Genomic DNA, 15,714 nt, shown 5'->3' on the forward strand with positions numbered 1-15,714 from the left:
TTTTTTTCTTTTAATGTTGATGATTATAACTGACAACTAATGAAAGTCCCAAATTCAGTATCTCGGAAAATTAGAATATCAATTAAGACCAATGCAAAAAAAGGATTTTTAGAAATGTTGGCCAACTGAAAGGTATGAACATGAAAAGTATGAGCATGTACAGCACTCAATATTTAGTTGGGGCTCCTTTGGCTTGGATTACTGCAGCAATGCAGCGTGGCATGGAGTCGATCAGTCTGTGGCACTGCTCAGGTGTTATGAGAGCCCATGTTGCTCTGATAGTGGCCTTCAGCTCTTCTGAATTGTTGGGTCTGGCGTATTACATCTTCCTCTTCACAATACCCCATAGATTTTCTATGGGGTTAAGGTCAGGCGAGTTTGTTGGCCAATCAAGAACAGGGATACCATGGTCCTTAAACCAGGTACTGGTAGCTTTGGCACTGTGTGCAGGTGCCAGGTCCTGTTGGAAAATGAAATCTGCATCTCCATAAAGTTCATCAGCAGCAGGAAGCATGAAGTGCTCTAAAACTTCCTGGTAGATGGCTGTGTTGACCCTGAACCTCAGAAAACACAATGGACCAACACCAGCAGATGACATGGCACCCCAAACCATCACTGACTGTGGAAACTTTACACTGGACCTCACGCAACGTAGATTCTGTGCCTCTCCTCTCTTCCTCCAGACTCTGGGACCTTGATTTCCAAAGGAAATGCAAAATTTACTTTCATCAGAGAACATAACTTTGGACCACTCAGCAGCAGTCCAAAGGTGAGACGCTTCTGACGCTGTCTCTTGTTCAAGAGTGGCTTGACACAAGGAATGAGACAGCTGAAACCCATGTCTTGCATACGTCTGTGCGTGGTGGTTCTTGAAGCACTGACTCCAGCTGCAGTCCACTCTTTGTGAATCTCCCCCACATTTTTAAATGGGTTTTGTTTCACAATCCTCTCTAGGGTGCGGTTATCCCTATTGCTTGTACACTTTTTTCTACCACATCTTGTCCTTCCCTTCGCCTCTCTATTAATGTGCTTGGACACAGAGCTCTGTGAACAGCCAGCCTCTTTAGCAATGACCTTTTGTGTCTTGCCCTCCTTGTGCAAGGTGTCAATGGTCGTCTTTTGGACAACTGTCAAGTCAGCAGTCTTCCCCGTGATTGTGTAGCCTACAGAACTAGACTGAGAGGCCATTTAAAGGCTTTTGCAGGTGTTTTGAGTTAATTAGCTGATTAGAGTGTGGCACCAGGTGTCTTCAATATTGAACCTTTTCACAATATTCTAATTTTCCGAGATACTGAATTTGGGACTTTCATTAGTTGTCAGTTATAATCATCAAAATTAAAAGAAATAAACATTTGAAATACATCAATCTGTGTGTAATGAATGAATCTAATATACAAGTTTCACTTTTTGAATGGAATTACTGAAATAAATTCACTTTGTCATGATATTCTAATTTTATGACCAGCACCTGTATATTAACAAAAACTAGATGAAAAAAACACCCAGTGAAAAATTAAAGTGCAAATAAAGCAGAAGCAACATGTACGGCAACAGCTACAGCCTCTTCAGTGCCTGCAAGAAGGTCCTCTAACTTAGAGGGAAAACCTGGGGACTGGTGGCAGGATTGGCACTCCAGCCACTCTGTGTGTGTGTGTGTGTATATATATATAAACTCGCACTGTTCCAGTGTGGTGCTGAGGTGTCACCCGCTGCACTCAGGTCCAAATTTAGGTGGTTTGATGTGTGATGGGTGCGGTAATGCGGTATCAGCACATGCTCTCATCCTCTCTCTCTCTCTCTCTTCAGACTGATCAAAATGACTTTCAGACGAAGTCAGTCACCCACTTGCCCACTGTTCCATTACCAAACGCACTTCCCTTTTCAGACCCCAATTCTCTTTCTCTGTCAACCAATGTTCCCTCAATCAAACTGAGCATGTGAGCAGTCACTCAAACATTTTATGAGCATAATGCACATATTTTACATGGTTGCTCACAAAAACACCAATTACTAACCTAATTTAAACAAGTTTTAAACAAAATTACACTATATGTAACAGTCTATGCTGTGGTTTCTTTTCACTTTAACAATGTAAGTTTAAAGCTGAAGAGAGTTCAAATCGTACATTGATCAAAATGTGTTTGGGGTTGAAGATGGATTACTTGACAGAATGTTTTGTTAAAATGAACTTACCACATACTGCTGGAAAGCACATGCTTCACGGTGATTTTTAACTACTTGGAGACAGATGGTTGGTCAATCAGTCATTTGCAAAATTTGCTTGAAAGCAGGATCTTTTAATGAATTGACTTCAGGGAAAGCATGGCATGACTGTAAAATGGACCATATCAAATGACATTTGAACCAGAAATCTCACATTGATTCAGTCATAAAACTTAAAAATCAATTAAAAGGTTTGTTGAAAACATTGTCACACACATGCATTTAGGAGACAGTTTAACACCAGAATACCTGAAGCCTATGAAAAAATTATAATCCCGGCCCAACTTAAATTCCTTTGCACCTCTCCATCAGCGTCTTTTGTTCTGTAAATGTGTTGATCAGCACAAGCAGCCTGCTGTTCCATCCCTCCCTTGATGGAGATCAACTCGGGCAAAATGTTCTCCAGAATTATGAGTTTTTTCATAGGCTTAAGGGCTCGAATAAGTGTGATTATCCAGCAGACCGAGAGTTACCACTGTCAGATAACACTTTTGCTCTTTCCTCTGGTGCAGACCATCAGAAGGAAGATCCGCTTTATAACCACACTTCCGGTCCCAGCTCTCCTGACCTCACTTCCACCCTCAACACTTTATAAACACCATTTTGTATCACATTATCCAGTTCTGTATTGAGCTCAGCGTGAAAAGACATTCTCTTTAAATTTCTCACAGATCTTCAAGTATACAGGGTGGCTACCCCAAACCGTTTTTGTTGTTCTTGTGGTTTCTTCACAACATATTGACAGAATTTAAACAAAGATGTAAAGACAGAAAAGAACTTGCACAGAGAACACAAGTGACACCTGACAAAGCAATGGTTTTAACAAAGAACATTTTGCTGGCTGTGAAAATTAATTTTTCTGTGTTGGTGGTCCAGGATATTCATGATCATGATGCCAAATACTTGAAAATACTAAATAGTTGGTGAAGTAAGAATTACGCCTTTGAGTGCATAAATTCAAAAATCAAAACTGATGTGTTAAATGAAACTAGAAAATAAATAAATAAATAAAAATAAAAAATCTGTCTACCACACTTTGATAGTGAATGAATCAACTGACCAGTTTCAAAAACGTTAATTTTACACATTAAATTTAGAAATGAAGGTGAATCAATTGATAAAACTGTGTTCACTGGCACAATAAAACTAATAATGTGATGGTTTATCTATTCTTGGAGCTATTCAACAGTTTTATATGGAAAACAAGTTAAATTTAAAGCAGATGGTAATGTTGAGATTGGACAGCGCATCGATAGTGCAGGATAAATGAAAAGCTGTTCCATTCCAGCAGTTCATTCCACATTTATCACATCAACACTGTGTGGGACATTGTGCAAACCTGGGTATAGATGATGCATTGAAAGACATCCCCTGATAAGTGACATAGAGACTTTCTAAGGACTGTTTACACAATTTTCTGCAGGTCATCCATTAAAAAGTCATATTTTGAAGGACCTGTCAAGACTGCAAAAGCAGACTTGCTACTTAATGACATTCTAGCTGAAGTGTCAGACTTTATGCAACATTCTGCAAAGAAGTATACATTCAGTTGTTGAAGCTTTTTAGTTTAGTTAAAACAAAGTCAATAATAACTTTTATCCAGCAGACATTTGGGCAATCGTTTTCAGATGAAGAATTGAAGGTTTGGCTTGCCTTTGATAAGGAATGTTTCTTTACACCTGCAACACTAGAGAATATTTCATTTTAAATTTGACCAGATGAACAGGCAGGATTACTTCAATGAGTTGTTTCAGTTTTGAATATTTATGGCATATTTCAGGCGTCAAATGCTGGCTGTGAAAGAAGATTTAGTCTAATGAACAGTATAAAAAAAAATTATCATCATCATCAAAATCTAGAAAATCACTAAAATGCTGAGCATTTAGAATAACTTGTTGATAGTGATTATAACTTATGGAAGACAGAAAAGGTCAAAAGAGAAATTGTTTGAATATTTGAGTAGAAATCACGTGTGATGGCTTTTTGTCCTATATACAGAAAAGCATGACTAACACTGAAGTTTAAAAATTGTTAATTTTTAGAATTTGTTAGGAGGGAACATTGATCTCTACCCTGGTTCTGTTCCACTGGCTGAACCTTCACCACAATACTCTTCTCCCAAATCCAGATTTAGATGTATCTAAGACAAGTGCTGATATCATCCTTGCAAGTTGAAGTGGAAGAGTGCAGAGTGTTTGTGTTAATGCTGTATGCTTAATTAAAATACCATACATCTTCCAATAGTAGCCCCAGCATTTATTCAAAAAATTATTCGGACGGCCCGGCGTTTAAAAGAGACCAGCGGTTGTTGGAGACCGGCTACTATTCGCCTCGCAGACGGAATGGTGATGGGTAAATGGGGTTCATTTGGCAGTAAAATACGGTATGGTACCGAATTTACGGCCACAAAATGTAGGCAACACCACCGGATGAACATTTCAGGATTTAATGAAATTATCAGTACAGCAGTACGGTATTATTAAAGCAGTATACGGTATTGCCGTAAGCATGAAAAACAGGTACGGTAGACGTCTACTGAACTTTCTTGCCAATGATTCCACCAGCACTGGCCTGCACCAGTCCAAATTTTGCACAAAAGCGCTCATCAACCCGAGAAGTCCCCTGCGGAACGTAAGGAAATGCAATAAGCTCCAAACTCACGCATACACGTATACATTACGACATGAGATTGGATAAGATACAATAAAGTACAGTACTTAGCATCTACTCGTCGTCTGAATCGGTAATGATTGCTTCATTATTTGCGAGTTCTTCTTCATCTTCCTCTTCTTATGATGGCAATACAGGTACTCCCATTGCTTGTTTTCGCGCAGTAATCAGTTTCGCACTCCCAGCATGGCATGGCTGGCCCTCCTTAAAGCAGTGGATAAGATCGTCCTCAGATCCATTGCATGCATTGATGATTCCACAATCCTTGAAGGATTTTATCATCATTTCTGGGGTGATTTCTTGCCAAGCTGATATTATCCATGTTACTACCAAATGTAGTGCCAGCGCTTTCAAATTTCCGCCAGCTGTAAACCCCTTATCTTCTTCCCCTGCCATCCAATTATCATACAACTCTCGAAGCTTGTCTTTGAGGGGCTTGTTCCAAACAACATCAGCAGGTTGGACGTACTTGGTGCAACCACCAGGGATAACTGCCGTTGACATTTTATATTTCTTCAGGTCTTATTTCGTTTCCTCACTGATGTGACAGCGGTAAGCGTCCCAGACAAGAAGTCTCTTCCGGAAACAGAAAACACTGCAAACTTTCTGCAACCACATTATTGTTAATTCCTGATTCATTCATCCGTTTGTTGAGGTCGCTACCACAGCTTCCTGGACATCCTGTAGTCTTGCCACTTGTCGCTTTGCGCCCTGAAATACAATAAACAGCTTCAATTTTGTGCCATCTGCTTTCACTGCCAATGTGACAGTGAAATGAGATTTCTTGTGACCAGAAGTTTTTATTGTAACACTCCTATTGCCAGTTGGTTCGACTGTTGTAGAACCAAGCATGTTGAACCAAGCAGATGTCTCGTTCATTCCAATGATTTCGCCATCCTTAACTCCATCTGAAGTTCGCTGATTGCAAACCTACATCACAAAAGAGACAAGCTTGTCAATAACTTGTTCTGGATCCTTCTGCGCCAGCGATGTCTTCCGATGGAGCGATAAATGATGCCGTTTCATAAATTTGTCAAGCCAGCCAGCACTCGTTATGAACGTTTCTTTTCTTTTTGAAGCATCATCAATCTCCGTATCAAAAATCCTCTTTGCTTTCTTGTGGACCATTTTCCTGGAGACACGCGCACCTTCCAGTCTTTGTTCAATAATCCATGTTAACACCAGTTCATCTAATTCTTCGCTCACTTTCTTAGCTCCTCCACAAGGCAATCATTTACTTCTGGCACCTTTTTCTGGCGCCGTTTTCTCAATATCAGTCATCTGCTTGCGCCATTCTCGGATACGTTTTGGATCCATCCCAAAATGTCGTGCAGCTTCTTCGCCTGAATGTTCTTTTGTGTATGTTACCGCACAGAGTTTGAATGGTAAATCAAATGACCGTTTCCTTCCCATCGCTCACACTACAAACACGGGCCCACAAGAACACAGTGACACGAACAGACACCCTCACGACCCTTCCGAAGGCAAAAGTGTCAGTGGATGTAAAGGTTAACAGGTCACCGAGGAAGAGGGCGCAGAGTTTTTCACACGTCAAAGGTGAGTATTAACTTGTCAAAGATTGCATTTTCATGTTCTTCCCGCCCCTTCCACCCACCTCTGCCCTCCCTGTGGGGTTATGATTGACGTGGAGACGAAAGGGCAAAATGTAAACAAAGAAACTTCGTTTTGACTTTCTCCCTTCCTCGATAGCATCCGACGACAAAACATTTTTGAAACGAAAAAATACTTACCGTATGATTCACTGCAGGAGGGCAGTAGCCCATGTGGTACGAAAAGAGGATTAGCGTACGGAAAAGGCGGTGGGTCATTGGAGATCGCCGTTTACTACAGACCGGTGCTTAAAGGAGACCGGCTAATATTGGAGACCGACGTCTATTTGTCGCGACATCTCTTCAAACCCGGCGTTTATTGGAAACGGGCGTCAATAAGAGCCGGCCACTACTAGAAGATATACGGTACATCTTTTGCTCCTAAAATCTTTATTTTTTAAATGCTTTTAATGAGTCATGCTGGATTTATTATATCTTTTTTTCCTTTATAAGGGTTTTCTTTGCTTTTTTCCCCAACGGGACAACAGAAAATGTAGTTGCGTGTCTGAAAAAGGTACTTGTCTTCAAACTTGTAGTGTCTGGGATGCACAGCGTAGGGCAGAAAGCAGAGAATGCAGTTGCAGAACCTAGCAAGTCAGTGAGTAAATAACCAGCACTGTAGCGATAAACCGTTAAGAGTAACTATGATTCTTTAGTGGGAAAACTAAGGTATAAAAAGAAAAACTGAGTAGAGAAATATTTAGCACTCTTACCAGAAAAAGTTAGCAGTAGTAGAGGATGAGGGCATAAGCATTCACTTGTAAGGAAGAAGCCATTTACTGTAAATACAGTGTAGGTGCTAAACAGAATTATAGCAGAAGTGTCCTATGGACCTTCCAATGCAGAGAGCGATCGGAATCCAAATCTTGTTAATCATATTAAAAAGGCATGATTTGAGGAGGATATTATAGTTATGGTGGACTAAGTATCCAAATATTAACTGGGGTAGCCTTACAAATAGCAGAATACAAGGGCAGGAGTATACAGACATTATCAGTGACTTTTTTTTATATATCTTATATATATACATATATATATATATATATATATTATATATATATATATCTATATATATATATATATATATATATATATAAATAAAAGTATGTTAAAGCACAAACATGGGAGGAACATTGTCTAGATTTAGTATTTTGCATTAACCGGGATACAGCTCTGGGTGAAGAGGTGATCGAATCACTTGGATTAAGTGACCATAATATTATACAGTTTTCAGGGTTTTGGCAGAGCACAGATGAAAAACATAAAACTGTTAAGATAAACATTAGAAGTGCAAATTTTGAACAGATACAGCAAATTCTAAAAGGGATAATCTGGGATGAAACATTTATGTTTGGAGACAGATGAGGAGAACTGGAACATTTTACCTATAACGCATAACAGGTATATCTCAAAATTTGTAGTTAGTAGAAGAAAAAAAGAAAAAAAAACTTTACAGTGGGTTAATAAGGTGATTAAAAAGAAGCTGTGAAAGGAAAAAAAATAGCTCTGTACAGGAGGTGAGACTAATAACACTAATACTATCTGTAGGATATATGAGAACAATCATTAAGGATATCTCAGAAGCTAAAGGCAGATGGAGAAAAATAATGTGAAATATGACCCAAAGAGATTCTTTCAGTGTTTAAGTAGTACAATAACAGTCAAGGAGGAGCACCGAAGATGCACGGAAAATGATACAAAAGGATTTTGATACTAAAATGGAAACTTTTCTTTCATTCGGGAAATACAATGGAATGGGTTATGGAAGTATGTCAAAATAAAAGCTTCAGCCAGCAACCTGACTTTTCTGCTAACCAATTCAGGGATTACAGAATGAAAGATAATATTACCCCTACAGTTAATGACTCCCAAGTTTCTGCAAAAACTATAAGTCGTGCAAGTACAGTGACTACTTCAGTCAAGGACTCCCAAATCTCCGCAAAAACTAAAAGTCATGCAACTTCAACGGCTACTTTAGTTAGCATCCTCAGATCTCAAGAGGCAGCACATGCTGTGCTGTTGATTAAAGCACAGAAACAAAAAAGGCAACAAGCTCTAGATATGGAAGAAGCACAGCTGAAAGCTAAAAGAGATCAATTGGTGTTGGGAGCAGCTATCGCAGAATCCAATGCAAAACTGAGGGCTCTTAAAGGACGTAATCACAGTCCAGGTAAACCAAATCCTTATAATGTTTCTCAGATACCAGATGTGAAAAATGAAAAGCCACATGATGCAAGCATTTGTAACTTTCCGTGTATAAATGTAAGTAAAAACAATTCTCTGCAACCACTTTATGATCAGCATTATGATCAACAGAAAGAATAGCAAAATAAGACACAAGTATCTAATGTACCCCATAGAAAGGTTCCAATATTTGATGGTGATCCATTTATTTACATAAAAACTTTCTCAGGGCATTTGATCGAGCTATCGATCAGGCGGTAAATGATCCTGGAGACAAATAAGAGTACTTGGTACAATTTACCAAAGGCATGCTTAGAGACATCGCACATAACTGTGCATATCTGCCGCCAGCAGAAGGGTACAGAAAGGCCAGAGAGTTAACTGCTCAAGACCTTTTATGGAAACCATGTACAGATAGGGGATGCCTACATGAAGAAAGCCAAGAAGTGGTCACAAATAAGAACGGGTGATGGAGAGAGCTTAAAAGGCATACACAATCTTTCTTGGTAACTATATGAGCATTAAGTCCGGTTTAAAGAACGGAAAAAAATTTGATAATTTAAATATCCGCACTATGTCATCAAAACTTCCTCAAGAACTACGAGAGCTTTAGCAAAATAAAGCTGCAAAGATCGAAAGTAAAGAAGGAAGACCACCAGGACTTGCTGATTGATATGGTTTTCTGGAACGACGGGTTATAGCTTCCTTGGATCCAATGTACGGTGCTTCCTACCAAAGTCATACCTTCGAGAAGGAAAAAGAAAAGACTGATCAAGAGAAGTATCCTGTGAAAGGCAGACTGAGAAAGGGCAATTTTGCTTCAAGTTTTGCGATTGCTGCCGAAAAAGGAAATACAGACACCTCAGTCAAAAAGGCAGAGACAGCTGGACGTACACGCAGTAAGCACTCTTTTTTGCAATGAAAAACACGATCTTAACGAATGCAATGCAATTCAGAAACTAACTTATGAAAGTACAATTGATTTTTTGAAATCTAAAGGCTTATGCTTTAAGTGCCTTAAACAAGGACATCTTAGTAAAGACTGTGAAGAAAATATTAAATGTCAAATATGCTCTCATTTTCATCCAGTCATTCTGCATATGAATAAGGAAAAAGGCACCGACGATAAAGCCATGCCTCCTAAAAAGGAGAATGCCAAGTCAAAAAAGACGAGCGTTTCTTCCCCGAATACTCCTGAAGAACCATCAAGGACTTGTATGGTTATTGGGGCTGGAAAAAAGGGTGTCTTAGCTGTCACTCCAGTTAAAGTTAAGTCTGAAACGAGTGAAAAATGTGTAGAAACATATGCTCTGATAGACTCTGACAGCACAGCTACATTTTGCACAGAAAGCTTACAAAAGCAGTTAAATCTTTCTGGAAGAAAGTCTCACATCTATATCAACACTGTAGACAGTGACAAAGTAAGAAAGCAGAAACCGATGAAATGTTCAGTTTTAACGGAGCTGCAAGTCCGTGGGATAGAAGAAAACACACTTATTGAATTGCCTGAGGTGTTCACACTGAACTCTATACCAGTGAAAAGGGAGAACATCCCTACACAAGAAGATATTATAAAATGGCCATTTCTCAAGGATGTGTATCTACCTCAGATAAACACTGAAGTAGATTTGTTAATAGGTACAAATGTCCCTGATGCGATGGAACCATGCCAAGTCATAAATAAATAAGGTAAATGTCCTTATGCTGTGAAGACAATTCTCTGATGGATTGTTAATGGCTTAATAAAGGGGTCAGACAAAGAAAGACTGTAAAGTTATTCAGTCAACCATGTGACAATAATGGAGGTAGAACAAATGTTACTCCAGCAATACAATACAGACTTTCCAGAGCGTAGTTGTGAGGAGAAGGACGAAATGTCACAGGAGGACATTAAATTCATGCGTATAGCTTCAGATACTGCCAGGCTAGTGGATGGACACTATTGCATTAATCTGCCTTTTAAAGATGAGACACTTAAAGTGCCACATAATCGTTGCATTGCAGAACAACATACTATTGGACTTTAAAGGAAACTTACAAAGTATCCAACATTCCATGAGAATTACAAAACTTTCATGAAAGACATTTTAGACAAAGGATATGCCATTAAGGTACCCACTAAACAGCTGACCCTTGAAAGGGAGAGAGTGTGGTACATCCCCCACAGTGGAGTATATCATCCATAGAAAAATAAGATCAGAGTGTTTTTTAACTGTATAGCCACTTACCAAGGCTTTTCTCTAAATGAACAGTTGCTGAAAGGACCTGATTTAACTAATACACTCATTGGAGTTCTTCAGAGAGGAGCCAATTGCTCTCGTGGCAGATATTAAATCAATGTTTTACCAAGTGAAAGTTCCAGATGAAGACATAGATCTTGTTTGTTTCCTGTGGTGGCCTGAAGGTAATCTAAACAATGGACTAGAGGAATACCAAATGACAGTGCATCTTTTTGGTGATACTTCATCACCCAGTTGTGTCTGTTATGCCTTACGAAGAACAGCAGAAGATGCAAGAGGCACAGCTCCAGAGGAAGCAATTGACACTGTTCTGCACAACTTCTATGTTGATGACTGTTTAAAGTCAGTTGCTACAGAACAAGAAGCCATAAAATTGGCCAAAGATCTTCAAGCCATGTGCTTAAAGGGAGGATTTTATCTTACAAAATGGATATGTAATAGCAGAGCTATCTTGTTGTCCATTCCCGAAGAAGATAGGTCAATAGATCAAAAGGACTTAGACTTAAGCCATGATTTGTTATTGGTTGAAAGAGCCTTCGGTGTTCAATGGTTCTAAAAAGTTCTAGGTAAAGCTGCAAGATAAGCCTGCTACAAGACGTGGAATTCTGTCAGTGGTCAGTTCAATATACGATCCACTTAGATTTTTAGCACCAGTCATATTGCCTGCCAAACTTACTTTAAGAGAACTGTGTAAAGAGAAATATGCATGGGATCAAGAAGTGGAGGTTAACACTAGAATTACCAGAGCCAACGAAAAAACTCATAGATCCGGCCCACCTTAAATCCCTTCGCACCTCTCCGTCAGTGTCTTTTCTCTTCTAAATGTGTCAATAAGCCCAAGCAGCAAGCAGCCTGCAATAACACCCCCCCCAACCCCCCCCCCCCCCCCCCCCCCCCCCCCCCCCACCCTCAGAACGGGCAAGTAGTTCTCCCAGTTCCTGCCTTGATTGATTATCTGGGAGTGAGCTACCCAGAATTTTAAGGGGAAATAAATTGATGTGTGTTTTGTGTCTGCAACAATCTATGTAAACACATAATTAAAACAGAAACGTTTTTCATGTTTTAGTAATAAATGACAAAATGTAGACAAGAACTGTATAATGTGTGAAGGCTGATGGCCAAATATCAAATAAACATTTTCACAAAAGGTACAAGTATAATACGACAGCTTCTGCAGTGCTGCGGTTGGCTCTGCTGACTTATAATCCGGAGGTCGTGAGTTCAAAACCACCTCTACCTTTACCATTTTGAGTAGTGAGCTGCTCTTATTGTTAATATTATACAGTAAACACATACATTTGATTTGTTTCTGTAACAGCAGGTGTAAATTTCTAGAACTCGTAAAAGTTAGCATTTTTTTTCCCCCACGTTTATTCTCTCAGTCACGAACACGATACAACATGCACCCCCGCCCCAGATCTGACGCAGTTACTTTTTATAATAACTGTAGATGTGAGTGGTGTTTTGAGACAATGGGACTGAACATTCTCTGATCTGGATGGATAAAAGCTGACACACGTCATGTCTACATTTTGTCAATTATTACTAAAACATGAAAAACGTTTCTGTGTTAATGACATTTTTACATAGATTGTTGATGACACTGAACACACATGAAATGTATGTATTCCAAATGACAATGTACTTTTTTTACTCTATAAAGCTCCAGCACTTCACTCGAAGATAAACACTGAGAACTGAGAAACTTCTTTGCGAATTGAACTGCGGCGGTGGGCGGGGGAATGGGATAACAGGCTGCTTGCTGCTTATCGACACATTTACAGGACAAAAGACGCTGACGAAAAGAGGTAAGAAAGGATTTAAGGTGGGCCGGATTTATGAGTTTTCTTGTAGACTGGTAATTCTAGTTTTAAGTATGTCCAGCAATGGAAAAAATGGATGGACGATTTGCAGCTAGTTGTGGATTACAATGTAAACGGGTGCATTAAACCACCTGGATTTAGTCAAATAATGTCTGCACAAAGGCATCATTTTGGAGATGCTTCAGAAAACGGGTATGGCACTATTTCCTACCTCCATCTGACTAATAAAGAACATAAGAGACATTGTTCATTTATAATGGGGAAATCAAGAGTGGCACCACTAAAACCTGTCACTATACCAAGGTTAGAACTTACAGCAGCAGTGGTAGCAGTCAAAATGGAAAAAATGTTCAAACAAGAACTACAGATTCCTCTGCAAGAGTCAATCTGTAGTTAACAAATTACTTCAACCTGCATCTGGTGCAACTATCTCTTCTGCTGAAGTCTGTGAGAAATTCCTCCACTTTTTCAGTAACAAAATTAAAGGTCTAAATAATTCAAATAACATAAATACATCATCTGTTTATATCTTTCCCTGTTTTCCAAATCCATCCAGCTCCTTCTCTAAGTTCCCACCAGTCACATCTGCTTTTGTTAATGACCTGCTTTGTAAGATGAGGCCAACTACTTGTGTACTGGACCCCATCCCCACCACAATTCTTAAATCCTGCCTTCATGCCATAATCCCGATTATTACAACAATAATAAACTCATCCTTGATACTGGCTGTGTGCCGCTCACTTTTAAAATCGCTTCTGTAACCCCAATGTTAAAAAAGTCTGGTCTTGATGCTGACAATCTAAACAATTTTTGGCCTATTTCCCACTTACCTTTTCTGTTCAAAGTTCTTGAGCGTGTTGTAGCTTCCCAACTCACCAACTACTTAACTTCTAATAATTTGATGGAACCCTTTCAGTCTGGTTTCAGAGCACAGCATAGCTGTGAAACTGCTCTGCTATGGTTAACCAATGATTTGCTTATGGCAGCAGACTCTGGACAAACCAGCATATTAATTCTGTTAGACCTCAGTGCAGCATTTAACACTGTCAGACATGACATTCTACTGTCCAGAATGGAGAACATGCTGGGTATCTCTGGCACTGCCCTCCAGTGGTTCAAGTCCTATCTGACAGATAGGCACGAGTTTGTTGGTCTTGGCAACAGCAGGTCCAGCACAGCGCCAGTCATACAAGGGATCCCACAGAGCTCTGTCCTCAGTCCTCTGCTTTTCTGTATTTATATGCTTCCCCTTGGCCATATTATTCGTAGCTTTGGACTGGGTTATCATTTTTATGCAGACGATACTCAACTCTATTTCAATGTTAAAAGTGGAACTTCATCAAAGCTTTCTCAGCTCACAACTTACCTTGGTGAAATTAAAACCTGGATGGAGCAAAACCCTTTAAAATTAAATTGCAACAAAACTGAACTCCGGCAAATTGGGACTAAAGTGTAACTTAATAAAATGAGCTCCTTCCCAGTCAATCTTGGCGGTGATCTCATCAGACCTGCCTCTACTGAAAAGAATCTTGGTGTCATTTTTGATTCCTCCCTTTCTTATTCTGCCCAAATAAATCACATTAAGAAACATTCTTACTTACACCTCCGTAACATATCACGTGTTCGCTCCTTCCTCTCCTTTTCTAATGCTGAGAAACTTGTCCATGCTTTTATCACATCCCGCATCGATTGTTGTAATTCCCTACTGGCAGGTGCCCCTTCTAATCTTGTATGACAGCTCCAGCTTACTCAAAACTCAGCTGCAAGAGTCCTTACATGGACAAGCAGCAGCGAGCACATAACACCCATCCTGCTTCACCTTCACTGACTCCCTGTGTCTTACAGAATTGAATATAAAATTTTATTAATAACCTACAAAGACTTAAACGATCTTGTACCAAACTACATCAGTGACCTTCTCCACCACTATGTGCCTGTCTGCCCACTAAGATCCTCCCATTCTGGCAATCTTGTTGTACCCCACACTAATCTACACTCCATGGGTGACAGGGCCTTCAGCTGTATAGCTCCCAGACTCTGGAATGACCTACCAAAATTAATTAGATCAGCTGACTCCATGAATTCTTTTAAAAAAAACAACTCAAAACTCATCTGTTCAGGAAGAATTTTAGCTCTACCTGACTTTATTACCCTTCTTTCAGTTTAACTATGTCAAGATGCTCATGCAACCTGTTTGTGTGTGCTAGGCCATCAGTTATGTTGTCTGTTAGGGTTTTCTCTGAATTACTATTTTACTCTTCTTTATTTATTTATTTGGTTTATTACAATGCTATATACTGTATACCCTGCTGTTCTTTCTTAAACTCTGTGAAGTGCCTTGAGCATGGGAAAGGCACTATATAAATAAAATGTAGTACTTTATTATTATTATTATTAATCTTTTGGACTGACAGCACCACTGTATTAAAGGTACATTGCAAATGAAAGCGCACGCTGCGAAACTTTTGTTGCCAACAGAATTGCAGTGATAAGAGAGCACTCACAACCCTCACAATGGAGGTATGTCTGCACAAAATCCTGTGGATCAGGCATTAAGAGGACTAACAATAGAAAGCTTCATCAAAAGTAAGACTTGGATACAAAGCCCAAACTTCCTGCTACAACCAGAGCATGAATGGCCTAAGAGACCGGATGAAGTGGACCTATCCATTAGCGATGATCTGGAAATTAAAAGGTGTGTAGTAAATTTTGCAAATGTAGAAGAAAAAAATTGAACCAGTAAAAAGACTTGTGGAGTACTACTCAAAATGGTTCAATTTAAAAAAAGCAATAGTTTGGTTCCTTAGGTTCAAAGAAGTGCTACTGCGTCTGAAAGAAGAGAGAAAGGCAATTCAATATACAGTCAGTCAATCTGGACACAGCCCAGAAAGACAAAATACACTAATCACAGAACATATGAAGGAATACAAATCAACAATGAGGCAGAAGCCACTGACTCTAAAT

General features: G+C 39.4%; 1 protein-coding gene across 2 annotated transcripts in view; it reads right to left on the bottom strand.

Annotated features, from left to right (window-relative positions):
• Positions 1-15,714, bottom strand: part of LOC114650327 (arfaptin-2-like) — a 207,176-nt gene that overhangs the window by 156,180 nt on the left and 35,282 nt on the right. The window contains exon 1 of one of the 2 annotated variants that reach the window (XM_051925749.1): positions 2,194-2,323. The exons of the other annotated variant lie outside the window; for it this stretch is intronic. The gene's annotated coding sequence lies outside the window, so the exon portion shown is untranslated. Of the gene's footprint in view, positions 1-2,193; positions 2,324-15,714 lie in introns of those variants that run through there. 2 annotated transcript variants of the gene reach the window in all.

This window comes from Erpetoichthys calabaricus, chromosome 4 (genome assembly GCF_900747795.2).
Source record: "Erpetoichthys calabaricus chromosome 4, fErpCal1.3, whole genome shotgun sequence".
NCBI lineage: Eukaryota > Metazoa > Chordata > Cladistia > Polypteriformes > Polypteridae > Erpetoichthys > Erpetoichthys calabaricus.